This window comes from Macaca fascicularis, chromosome 15 (assembly GCF_037993035.2).
Source record: "Macaca fascicularis isolate 582-1 chromosome 15, T2T-MFA8v1.1".
In the NCBI taxonomy this organism is placed as follows: domain Eukaryota; kingdom Metazoa; phylum Chordata; class Mammalia; order Primates; family Cercopithecidae; genus Macaca; species Macaca fascicularis.
Window position 1 is genome coordinate 103,723,058 of NC_088389.1, and position 13,517 is coordinate 103,736,574.

The 13,517-nt window shown below is 36.2% G+C and overlaps 1 protein-coding gene across 19 annotated transcripts in view; it reads right to left on the reverse strand.

Annotated features, from left to right (window-relative positions):
• ALDH1A1 (aldehyde dehydrogenase 1 family member A1) overlaps nucleotides 1-13,517 on the reverse strand; it is a 185,588-nt gene that overhangs the window by 129,912 nt on the left and 42,159 nt on the right. For 4 of the 19 annotated variants that reach the window (XM_045373117.2, XM_065530709.1, XM_065530704.1 and 1 more), the window contains exon 2: nucleotides 7,559-7,674. The exons of 10 other annotated variants lie outside the window; for them this stretch is intronic. The gene's annotated coding sequence lies outside the window, so the exon portion shown is untranslated. Of the gene's footprint in view, nucleotides 1-7,558; nucleotides 7,675-13,235; nucleotides 13,392-13,517 lie in introns of those variants that run through there. 5 more of the 19 variants (XM_045373118.2, XM_065530707.1, XM_065530705.1 and 2 more) reach the window with 2 other exon arrangements.

Consider the following 13,517-nt stretch of genomic DNA (forward strand, 5'->3'; position numbering starts at 1 on the left):
TTTATATAAGTAATATCTTTTGTTAGTAATGCTAATGGGGAATTTTCTTTTATAATTTTAATTTTTGCCTTCTAGTTGTTCATAAACTCAAAAGGTATGCATATTTGTTGTTAAAACTCAAACATTATGAAGGTAGACATAGCATCAGAATACTGTGTGGTATTCAGAACTTAGTACCAGCCGCTTCTCTCCATCTCCACCGACACCTTATTCTAAAACATCTCATGACAGTGGCTGTATAGTAGCTCAGACAGTGGGCTAGCTTCTGGGAGTGTTGGTGTGACCCACTGGCTGGAGTGAATCCCAGGCGGCCAGTTTTTGCACCTTCTAGAGGGCATTTCACCTTCTCCTCTCTTTCTCCAGAGTATCATAATTCACAATTCCCACAGTATACCTTTACAGAACTTTATTCATGCATTTACACATTTATGTAACTTTTCTAACATATGGAAAATCATACTACATAGTACTAATATTTTCATTATTTCCCTTGGTACTATTTTTATTTAAATTGCTTTTTTGACTCCACCTAAGCCTCTAAATTGGCACATATAGAACTGCTTGGTTAACTGCAACAACTGCAAGGTAATATTTAGTACTGTGTGAACACAAGATGTTTTGCAGTATTCAGAACCCAAAACAACATTTTTATAATAATATTTAGCATAATATTGGCAGACCTTTGGAAATAACTATTTTAGCTGTATGTTGAAACTACAGACTGCTTTTTATAATTAATATCACAAGAGATACAGTGGAACTTAATAGAAAGACCATTGGACCAGAATGAGGCCTTGAACTAACTTAGTCATTTGACCTTCTGGGATTTACTGTCCTTATTTGCAAACTAGAAGATGTTGGTCCAGATTTTTTTCAATAGTCCTGCTAGCCCTAGAATGGTGTATATGTACAGTATTGGAATTCCTAGTTTTCATTAAGAACATTTCCTATTTGGAAAGTCTTAAATACCTGCCTTCACTCAAACTATGGACAAACTGAGTAACAACAATATATGTTATCTGTTGTGCATGTCAGATATTTATTGGGAAATTATTTTTTCTGGTATCTTCTTCAATGATTACCTCCAACAACAAATATTTCCCAAAAAGTACTGACACCATTTTAGATATTGAGTTCAATTTAAAATAAATTAAGAACCTGAGTAGAAATTAAAGTATAAGTAGTTTGAGGGATAAAATCAAGTGAACTAAAATAAAAATTTATGTTTGAAGTGAAGAGAGAATGTCCCTTTAGTTGTGGCAAATATATGCAGGCGGAAAAAAACACAAATAAAAAACATATGGAAATAATATGTGGGAGAATAAAATGTTTGGGTAGCAATTGCTGGGGAATGAAACTATGGCGTCATTCTGCTTCCTGGAAAAGAACTACTACTCCCCCTTGTGGCAAGTGTGAAAAGCTGGCATCCTGTTAAAAAATGTATTTCATTCTAACGCAAAATGATACAAGATACGTTTGAATTATAGTGACACACTGCTTTGAAGGGGGAAATAAATGGCATATGTATGCAACTCAAGTAATGATTCTATCCCAGATATAGGCTTAATGTCACCAGAAGAAAAGGACAGAGGATGTTACGTTGTGGCTAGAGAGACCACAAAGGCTGACTGTGGTCAACACATTGTAACTGGTTAGTCAACACCTACTTAACAAATATGTGTTAAGTTAATGTCAACAATTTTGTAAGTTTTGGAAGAGTCAGTACTGAGAATAGTACAAGGTAATATTAAACAGTCATTTTTCAAAAGTGTGCCACTCAACTGGAAAGATAAAATATAAAACAGCCACAAGGAGACAGTTAATTATAAGGGAGTAGATTCTGTACCATACTGAATGGCTTAGAATAGAGGGATTATTGTGGTTACAGAGAGAGGCTTTTAATATATCAAGTAGAAAAGCATAATAAGCCGGAAAATAGTCAATATTGCTAGAGTTTTGTCTGTATAGACTAAAAGCAAGAAAGAGTACCTAGGGTCAGATTAAGCAACCTTGCACTAAGTGCTTTAGATTTTATCCCATTTATTTTATAGATGAATGATTATATAGATGAATAGAGAAGTGGCATATGGTCAAATGTTTCAGGAAGTTTAATCTGGGAAAACGTATGCAATAAATTTCTCTTAAGTGGATGTGAATTTAAATGTTTAAAAGAGGTATGATCAAAAAATAAAGTCGTACCTCTCTAGTCCATCATTCCCTATTCCCTTACTCTGCTTTTTTCATATAATTTATTACTACCTGACATTATATTATTATACATGCATTTTTCTGTTTGCTTGTATCCATAACTGGCTGTAAGTTTCATGAGGGTAGGGGCTCTGTTGCTTGTGTTTACTGGTGTAACCCTAACTTCTAAGATAGGATATTTGATTAATAAATGGACATTTGATAAATATTTGTTAATATTATAAATAAATATATATTGAAAAACAAGAGGCTTGAGGCAGGAAGAACAATTGTCTGTTTATCAAAATGATAAAATTTGCTCTTGGAGAGAGGAAGGAAATGATGATAAAAAAGAGACATTCAGTATTTTGAAGACTGAATAACCTAGACTTGATAACTCACTGAATATGGCTGATGAGGAAGAAAGAAGAATGTCAAATTGCTGAGGCTGCAAGATTATGTGCATGGCAAGATGGTGACAGTGGTGAAAAACATTGGGGCAGGCTGGCATGGTGGTTCACACCTGTAATCCTAGCACTTTGGGAGGCTGAGGCAGGAGGATCACTTGAGGTCAGGAGTTCAAAACCAGCCTGGCTGACATGGGGAAACTTTGTCTCTACTAAAAAAAAAAAAAACTAGCCAGGCATGGTGGTGGGCCCCTGTAATCCCAGCTACTCAGAAGGCAGAAGAATTGCTTGAACCTGGGAGGCAGAGGTTGCAGTGAGCTGAGATGGTGCCACTGCACTCCAGCCTGGGAGACAGAGGGAGACTCTGACTCAAAAAAAAAAAAAAAAAAAAAAAAAAGGCATAGTTATTCTGAACTTAAAAAGCTCTTACTAAGGATTAAATGAGATAATGTGTGTAATGCTGAGAATTGTAAAGCTTTTCGAAAAGGTGCACTAAAGGGCTTATTGGTGGTAGGGGTGGGGAAACAGGGCAAGAGGAAGGCCATTGCAAACGTATTCTTCTTTGTAAGCAGAGTACTAACGTACAAAATTTAAAATTCCAATAAAAATTTCAACAGTTAAACCTCCAGTGGCAGTTTCACGCTTTGCAGCCTTTTACCGTGGGCTCATGGTTTCTCCTCCAAATGTAACTCAAAGAGGGCCTTCATTTTTAATGGAACAGTTTCTTCAAAATAAAAAAAAAAGACTTCTTAATCAACACTTTTAAATTTTTAAACCACAAGAGTAACTGTTTTTGGAGAGTCTTCATGTGCACTCTTGGTTTCACCAAATAGCTAACTAGGTGGACAGCAGGCTTTTTGAGGATTTTCAGGATTTAAGCTTCCCCCCCTCCTTTACATCGTCATATACCGATGGTGATTCTCTTTAACTGAGAAAAAAATTTACCCCTGCTTACTTCAAAACATTAATATATTAGCGGAAATCACAAATTCAGTGAACCTGACTTCTTCTTTAAAAAAAGTACAGTTCCCCTAGCAGATATAAGCAAATTTATGGAAATATGTTTTATGTTAACAGACTGTATTATTTCCTAAGTAGGAAGAATAAAAAGCACACATTTTATTAAGAGCACATGGTTAAACATGGGTATTTTGAAACTGGAATAGTATTATTAAGAAGTAGAATATGCTCTAATTAGAGTCTTAGAAAAAATAAAATAATAATGGACCATCTTTTCCTGAAATGAGTGAGTCCTTCTTAGAACAGACGAATTAGACGTCTTCTTGAGTTTGTTTCCAGCCTTCTAAACCAATTCACTGTATTTTCAAGTGAAATCCAGACTTCTTAGTATAGCAACAGTAAGTGCTCCCAGGGTCAAGTATTCTTTAAAATTGTCTTTATAAAAGAAGAGAAGCTTTTATATTCATTTAAGAAAATTTCAAATATTCTAATGCTGCCATTTTAAAAGAAAGGATTAAAAAAGAGTCTTGGTTTACTTAGCTCTAAAATGTTTAGCAGTAATAAATGAATAAAGGATTAAGCTAAAAAGAAATGTTTTTGCAATCAGCAAGAGGAGATGCTTGGAAAAGAATTTTAACCACATGTCCAGTTTTTCTAGTTATTCCACAGGAACAGCTGAATGAGAAACATATAATATGTAACATGGAACTGTATTATGATGTTATAAACTGAAAAGGAACCCCAATGTGTGCAGATTTTTTTTCAGTTGAGAGTTTCAGTCATTTTCTAATTGTGGTAATGTATACTTAACATAAAATTTGCCATTTAAATATTTTCAAGTGTACAGGGAGTGGCATTAAAGTAGCATGAAGTACAGTCACATTGTGATATAGGCATCACCATCCATCTCCAGAACTTTTTGCATTTTCTCAAACTGAAGCTCTGTACCCATTAAATAATAATTTCCCATTTGCCCCTGCACCCATTTCTGGCAACCGTCATTCTACTTTTTGTCTCCATGAATTTGACTACTCTAGAGACCTTATATTAGCAGAATCATACAATATTTGTCCTGTGATTGGCTTTTTCACTTAGCATAGGGTTTTGAAGCATCATTCATGTTGTAGCATGTGTCCGAATTTTCTTCCTTTTGAAGGTCAAATAATGTTTCATGGCTTATGGACACCATATTTTGTTTATCCATTTATCATTCAGTAGGCATTCAGATTGGTTGAACATAGGTGTACAAATTATCTGTTCAAATCCTGTTTTCAATTCTTTAAGATACATGCCCAGAAGTAAAATTGTTGGATCATGTTAAAGAAAAAAATCATTCTGAAATTGATGAAAAAGGTAAAGAAAATTTTGGACTGTTGTGATAGGTGGCAAGACTATCGCCTTAGGGGAGAGAGAATACAGCAAGGACAGCTGGGGGTCCAGAGGCAATCAGCAGAGTGACTGAGTCAGTGGACAGAAAATTACTAAGAGGACACATGAAGGTAAGATGGTTCTTTCTAACCTGACTTAACAGAATTCTTGCTGAAGCCAGACTGTGGTGATTTGACATCAAATGTGGGGGATGAGGAACTTGATCTGATCCCAAGGGTGATCAGATATCAAGGGTGGGGAATTTTCTCTAAAGGGACTTAGCAGGACTCCTGTTGTAGTTGGACTACGCAGGCCTAAGACAGGGCCCCAAAGATGAGAGCTAGTTAAAAAGAGGGCTGAAGAGAGACTACCTAAAGTTAGGTCAGAGAGAGAGAGTCTCATCAATTATACGCAATTCAATGTTTTATTTTTTGAGGAACCACCATACTGTTTTCCACAGCAGCTGCATCATTTTACATCCCAACAGGAATAAACAAAAGTTCCAGTTTCTCCATATCCTTGCCAGCATCATTTATTTCCTGTCTTGTTTTTCTTTTGTTTTGATTTTTAATAGCGATCTTAATGGGTGTGAAGCAATATCTCATTGTTGCAATTTTGATTTGCGTTTCCGTGATTAGAGTTGTTGAGCATTTTTTTCCATGGGCCTGTTAACCATTTGTATACCTTCCTTGAAGAAATGCTTATTCAGGTCTTAATCTGTTTTTAAACCAAGTTTTTGTTGTTGTTATTGAGTTGTTAGGAGTTCTTTTTATATTCTGGATGTGAATTTCTTATCAGACATATGATTTGCAAATCTTTTCTCTCATTATGTGAGCTGCCTTTTTACTCTGTTGAGAGTGCCCTTTAACACAACAAAGTTTGTAAATATTGGCGAAGGACAAATTGATCTTTTTTTAATTTTGTTCCCTGTGCTTTTGGTGTCACATTCAAGAATTCATTGCTAAACCCACTGTCATGAAAATTTTTAACTATGTTTTCTTATAAAAGTTTTATAGTTTTAGCTGTTATGTTTAAGTTTTAATTTCTGTACATGGTATAAGGGTCCAAATTTATTCTTTTGTATGTGAATATTCAATTTCCTCAGCACCATTTGCTAAAAAGACTTTCTTTTCCCCATTGAATACTGTTGGCATTCTTGTCAAAAATCATTTGACCATGTATGTGAGAGTTTATTTCATGACTCTCTCTTCTATTCCATTGGTCTACATCAGTCTTTATGCCAGTACCACACTGTTTTGACTAGCGTAGGTTTGTGTACTTTTTGAAAACAGGAAGTGTGAGACTTCCAACTTAATTCTTCTGTTTCAAGTGTTTTAGCTCTTCAGGGTCCTTTGTGATTTCATATGAATTTCAGGATGGATTTTTCTAATTCTGCAAAAACACCTTTGGGATTTTGATCCATGAACATGAGATGTCTTGCCATTTATTTTTTTCTTATTTAATTTCTTTTAGCAATGTTTTACAGTTTTCAATTGTAAGTTCTTCATCTGCTTAGTTATGTTTATTCCTAAGCATTTAATTCTTTCCAGTGCTATTGTAAAATAGAATAGAATTGTTATTCTCTTTGCTGTGGACCCATGTATTAGATACAGAGCACATTAAGCTAATAAACTGCATCACAAAACAACACATGTGATTATGATTTACTTGACAAGCCTGAACACACACACATGAAAAATTAAAGAGGAATTTATTAGTATGGCCTTTCCTTTTTAAAAATGACATGTCATGCATATTGTTTATTATTTAAAATGTAAATGAACATTGAGTGAACTCCCTGTTGTTATTGTTTTTGTCTTCACTTTCAATGTGTACGATGCTCCATGGTAATTTTTCACATTACTAATGTGAAATTTACCAAAATAAAAAATATTTATAAAAAATTATATTATAAAAAAAAAAAATGTTTGAAAGAAAATGTTTGTGGTTTGTAGAAATTGAGACCGAGTAAAAAGTTTAGGACAGTAGAACATATGCCACAAATCAAGTGTTGTTTATCTGAAGGCAAAATTATTTGTGTGATTTCTGCAATGGAAAATTGGAGTCTCCAAGGAATGAGCTAGGGAATATTAAATTAAAATTTATATCACATCGTAGATAAGTGACATAGAAGAACAAGTTCTTATTCTTGAGCTGAATCTTTATAACTTACGAAGTAAAAACTTGGTAATATTTTACATTTTTAAGAAAAGTGGCTGCGTGTAGTTGCTCACGTCTGTAATCTCAGCACATTGGGAGTCGAAGGCGGACAGATCACTTGAGGTCAGGAGTTCAAGACCAGCCTGGCCAACATGGCAAAACGCCATCTCTACTAAAATTAACTGGGCATGGTGGTATGCACCTGTAGTCCCAGCTACTTAGAGGCTGAAGCAGGAGAATTGCTTGAGCCCAGGAGGTGGAGGTTGCAATGAGTTGAGTTTGTGCCACTGCAGTCCAGCCTGGGCAACAGAGCAAGATGCCATCTCAAAAAAAAAAAAAAAAAGAAAAGAAAGGTGAGAATTTCCTGTGTTGTAGAATAAGATGTGTTGTAGAATAAGAATACTTTTTTCCTTACATGAATTATCTATTTCAAATGAGTACATTGATAAAACTCATCATGTGATTTTCAATATTACCTTTCCTGATGTAGCAGCAGCAACAATATTAATAATAATAGCAACCATAACTTCATTAATTGAGATCCTCCTATAAGTCAGCATTTGACATATACTTTTCTAGTCATCACAGCAAACTACAAATGAGAAAAATGAAGAGGTTCAGAAAAGACAGGGGAACTTCCCAAAGACAATTGGCTAGTACCATGCTATCTTTCCTCTTCTATATACTTTGGCATTAGTAATCCCCTATTTCCTTTTGACACCAGCATGTCTATCACACAAGCATGACAAGACAAGCTTGTTGGTCCCATTTGTATTTTCTCATTGGTTTGAAAGCTAGTGTATAGGGACCACATTTTCCTCCTTAATATAGACGCTAGTCATGTCAGAATCCATTGTGTGTCAGTAGCATTTCCTGGGAATCTATGTGTGTCAGTACCATTTCCTGGGAAGGTTTGCATACTACTAGCTTCGTATCTTCAAATAATGTTAAGAGTTTTAGCATTGAACTATGAGAACAACACAAACAATATTACAATAAGGAAACATAAGAACCATTTTAAGTACAGAAATGGAAATACTGATAAAAATTTTGATTTATAGAAGCACGATTTAAAAATCAAAGTAGATTAACATTTTCTTAACAGAATAATATATGCTTATTGTAAGAAAATAATCAACACAGCAAAGTATGAAAAGAAGGTAAATATCTTCCCAAATCTCTTCATGAACACATGAGAATATGCCTCCAGATATCATCTCTTTACAGATATATGTGTATGTGTTTGGGCACGTGTATAATTTTATATAGATAATTCATTCCTATGCATGTGGTGTGGTGTCTACTTTTTTACTCAGTAATGTGGCAGGGACATCTTCATGGTTATAAATATTGAGATAGTGCTATCATTTTTAATAGATGCAAAGTATTCTTTATGTAAAATGCTATATTGAAGGAAACATAGATGGTTTTAAAATTTCACTGTCATAATCAATGCTATGATTAGCTTTTTTGTGCATGCATTTTAATTCCCTTGGCTAATGATTTCTTCAAGATAAATTCCAAGATGTTGGATATTTGGGTCTAAGGGTAGAAGCATGATGTTACAGTATAAACCTGTAAGCTACTTGGTTAGAAAAAGTAGAAACATGTTGTTTAGCTACTTGTATAGATTTGCCAACCTGTATATACAAATACCTCTAACATGTAAGGAATAAGTCCATTTTTATTTTTCTATGAGGTATTTCTGAGTAATTATTGATTTTTCCTGAACAGAATAACGTTCTCTCAAGGCTTTGTGATCCTTTTTTGCTACTGACATTGTTGTCTAACACAGGCACCAAGTTTAAGAGGCACAATTATAACTGTTCTCAGAAGTTCCTGATAGAAGTCACAATAATCCACCAACAAACTATAAATTCCATACTTCCTCAATTCAGACATATCAGACACTAACAGAATGGCAGGCCAGAAAAGTTATTCACGGGCTCATTAGTTCCTGATCCCAGATGTAGATAGCCAGATTGAAATAACTTTCAGAGGAAGTTTTTGTTGACAAATATTCTTGGCACATTCTTCCAAAAAGGTATCAATCTGAGGAATCTAGCCTGAGCATCAAAACAGTAGCATGAAACTCATATTTTATTGCTTTCTTTTCCTGTATCTCGGACCCCAAATAGTTATCATGAGGCTTAGCTTTCATCATTCCACAACCTGATTTTTAAGAATAAAAAAATGGTTGGATTGCAGCAAAGGCAAAGAAACAAAGGCAGCTAACATCTGTCATACTTCAGTCACATAGGATTATCTTCAAGTTCTTGCATCAAACTCTATTTCAGTTATCAGAATTGTAGCAAATGGTTTTTTTTTCTATATGCATATCAAGCAAAAGAGATTTAAGCTGCTTTTCTAAAAGGAACCAATACGGGTGGTCTATATTTGAGACTTTATGAGTATCTCCTACTCACTGTCAAGAACATTGCTGTGTATATATGTGAGAAGTATTTATGTGTGTGGTGGTAGAGGGGTGGATTTGGACACATGTGCAAAGGATGGAGGGGCAATGCTAATAAACAATGCAAGTCTTCTGTGCACAGAAATTTGGTACATTCTGATACAGACATTTGTGTCTATAGAGTTGTGGCTTTTATGATTGCCATTTTGATAAGGCAAAAGGAGAAATATTAAAGTTGCTATTTTGTGGGGCGAGGTAGTGGCAAGTCTTCCTAACAGCATCTTCTCTAGAAAATCTTTCTTCCTATTTTAAATGCAAGATGTATAAAATCCTTCTAGTATCGTGGGAGTCCAGACTTCCACAGCAGAGCTGACTGCAGGGGGCAGTCAGTTTATAAATATGCTAAATATCATTACACGGCAGCATTGTCCAAAAGAATATATTTAGTTTGGCACAAATGCCAAGAGAGCTGTTTTTATTGGGTGTTCTGGAAATACATCCAGGATGGAAATTTTTATGTCAACATTTTATTGAGAACTATCAAAAGATACACTTTCGAGGAAATAGAGAAAGCCAATTTGGGCAGAAGGTGAACACAATCCACAAGGTGTATGTGGATGCAACCAAAGTCTTAATCCATCTTCTAAGGAGCTCTGGAGCTGGAATGAGGCTTCACAGCTTCCTTGGACTAGATCAAAACATCAGGGCCTTTGTGTCTCTACATTCATCAATTGCTGACTGTAGGCCACCTGAAAAGAAGGAACATCTCGAGGGAGGGAGTGTCCTAAAACCAAGAGCAAAATTTCCTGAGATGCAGTTAAGAACCATCAGCAGCAGAAATTCCCATCAGCTGCCTGGATGTATGTGTTGACCCTGAAGAGCAGATCTGGGCAAGACACCACAGTATCTACTCCAACAGCCAAGGAAGGAAAAAGGGAGAAAGCAGGGCTAGGTTTCATAGAATCAAGTGTGTCTTGAAGACTGGTGTTTTCAGGTCTACAATGTAGAGTGTAAGGACATCCTAGGCAAAGAAAACATTGAATACTACAGCATAAGGACTGGTAAAACTTAAAAATGTGGGCAAAATTCTAGGTCTGTACTGACTAAGAGGAAGGAGAGAGAATCAAAGCAGATAGTACAAAATGAAAGGGACCCAATAGCAAAAGATGACACTGGAAAGGCAGATAAGAGTCAGTCACAGATGATAATGAATGAAACTCAAAGCACTGTGCATCCTGCAGGAAGTGAATAAGCAATGTGACCGGACTTGTTCATTTGAAAACTGATTAGGCCAGCAGAGTGGAGTATGACTTGGGGAGAGACTAGCAACAAACCCACTAGATCTGAAGCACGGCAGGCATGTTAGTTACTCCCAATATCCAGTCTACCTGCCTTCCTTACTAACTGCCCTTTCTTTTCTTTGCAGTGGCAGTATTACAAGCCAAATACTTTATCATCCTCTTGGATATGATAAAACTTAAGCAAAAGTCTATTGGTGGCTTTGGGGAAAGCTCAAGTTTCTTAAGTGATAGAATGATACAGATGTGGCTGACATAGACTTTTCCCCCTTCTTTTGTTTGGAACACAGATGTGACGGCTAGAGCTGCAGCAGCCATATAGCAACCAAAGGGAAAGGCCTAAAGAATGGCAGAGATATCACCCCACGTGTCACGAAGGTACCGAACCAATGGAAGCAGTCACCCGCATGTAGGTATTTTGTTATGTAAGAAAGATAAATTGTGTGCATTTAAGCCATTTGTTCTTACTGGCTGCTGAGTGTAATATACAAAGCTATTAAAATAGTCCAGAAAATATTTGATGGGGACCAGATCTTGGTAACAACAATTGGGAATAGAAATGCCAGGACAATGAGAAACATGTAGATGGCTGAATTCACAGGACCAAGTTACTAGCTGTGGGTGACAAGGGAGACTGAAGACTCAGGAATCACTGAGATTCTGATTTAAGAAGATTTTTTTCCATGTTCACCTCCTGCCATCTTGTATCTCACTTTATTTCTTAACCATATTTAGTTCTTTTGAACCTCTCTTCCTTTTAAAATGTTCTTCTCTGCTACATTGCTTCATTCCAACTTCACCTAGTAAGCTCCCATTTATACTTTAAATTTACTTTAAATATCACCTTCTCCTTAAAGTACTGCCCACCTAATCCCTAAAAATAGAATATTCCTCTTCTGTGGACAAAACTACTATTTTTGGATGATTATCATTGTGCCAGATATTAAATGCTTTACAGAGATCAAATAATTTTTATTCTTTTAACTACTCTCTGAGGCAGGTACTGCTAGATGTATCTTATATGACAATTTCTTATATGAAGTCACATCAGTGAGGATGGTTATTGTTTACAGTAGAAGCTTCAGGTTTCAGTTGAAGAATTCTCCACTAGAAGGTGGCACAATCAAAGGCAAAGGGCACAGATATTAAAAATATTTGGTTTTAAATCTTTTTTTCCACCACTCACACATTGTTAGCCTGAGCAAATTTTTAAGTTCCCTGGGCCTCAGAGCTCATCATATGTAAAATGAGAAAAATAATTGCAACCCCTTCAAAGGTTGGCTATGAGAAATAACTGAAATACAAATGACTTTAAAATGCCTTATCCTTGTAAGCACACAATAAACACGAACTGTAACAATTATTATTGTGGAATGGATTTTCCTCTTAACCAACGGGACTACATGGCAATTCTCATTACCCTCTTCGATCAAACCTTTTAAATAGCACATTATTAGTCAGCTACTATCAACTGTCTATAAAATGGGTACTTGCATAAATAATTTGATAGAGCTACCTAATACATTAATCCAATGTGCAGTTAGTTACATTAGAGAAGGAGAAACTTCATGAGAAAACATTAGAAGTAAAACATTTTTTTTTTTTTTTTTAGCAGTAGCTAAGTATGACATGATTAAATGTCAATTACCAAAACATCTGCCAGCGGGTCAGAAAATTCCTGTGGTTTGTAGGCGCTTGTCAGATTTTTTTGGTTGTGTGACTTTTGAAGTCTAGCTATTTAGAAACCCATGATATTTTTTTGAACCTGACACCACAGTAACACAGTAGGTCATGGCCTGAAAGTTACTGTTGAGGGAATATATTAGGTTGAGCACTTCCCTTGGGGGCTGGCTTTCTCCCCTTTATGAGAAAGTACTGACTATCATTGATTATTCTTGGCACTCTCATTAAATCTGACCTTGAAACTCAGAATATTTAGGAAGCCAAAAACTTCAATGTTAAAAAAAAGTCTATTATGTAATAATTTGCAGACACTCTGACAAGAAGGTGGTCCAAAAACCACAGGTCATTTACCCAGTTACACAGAAAAACTTGCATTATGTAGAAAAACTGGCATTTATCCAGATTGGGCAAAAATGCCTTAGCGCAGATGGGAATATTTTCTCAAACCAAAGCTACCAATATTGCACTCAGAAGTTAACTGTTCTAGTTGTGGAAGTGCAGGTCTGTCTGGTTGGTGAAGACTCACGATGAATCTACTAAGCTCATCTGAGAAGGTGGACCTACGATCCCTTTATTTTGTGTTTCATGGCTCCTCCTGTCCCTGCACTTGCTGACCACTCAGAGAACTGCGCGCATTTTCCTGGTGCCGAAGTCCAGTTTGGAGAAAAGGAATTCAAAACTAACATCACAGCAACCTCTCTGTACAGCTCCTCCCTGTTTCTCCCTCCCTGTTCCTTGTTATACATCTTTCTATCCTACCTTCATTTGTCACCAGCAATTTTAAAATGATTTCGGCTTTCCATCTCCCTTCTTCTGTCTTGCTTTCTTCAAAGATCAATTTCCATCCTACTCCCTCCTACAGAAGCCTTAGCTCCAAATGCCTTCGCTCTGACTCCACTCACAGTGGAATCTCCCAGCTTCCCAGACCCAATCCTGGCCACAAAAGCCTCTCCACCCCTCTCTCCTGCTCCCAGTGCCCTTGATCAAGCTCCAAACTCCTCCCCACACAGGTCAAAGGTCCACCCGTCCCCTGTCTTCCAG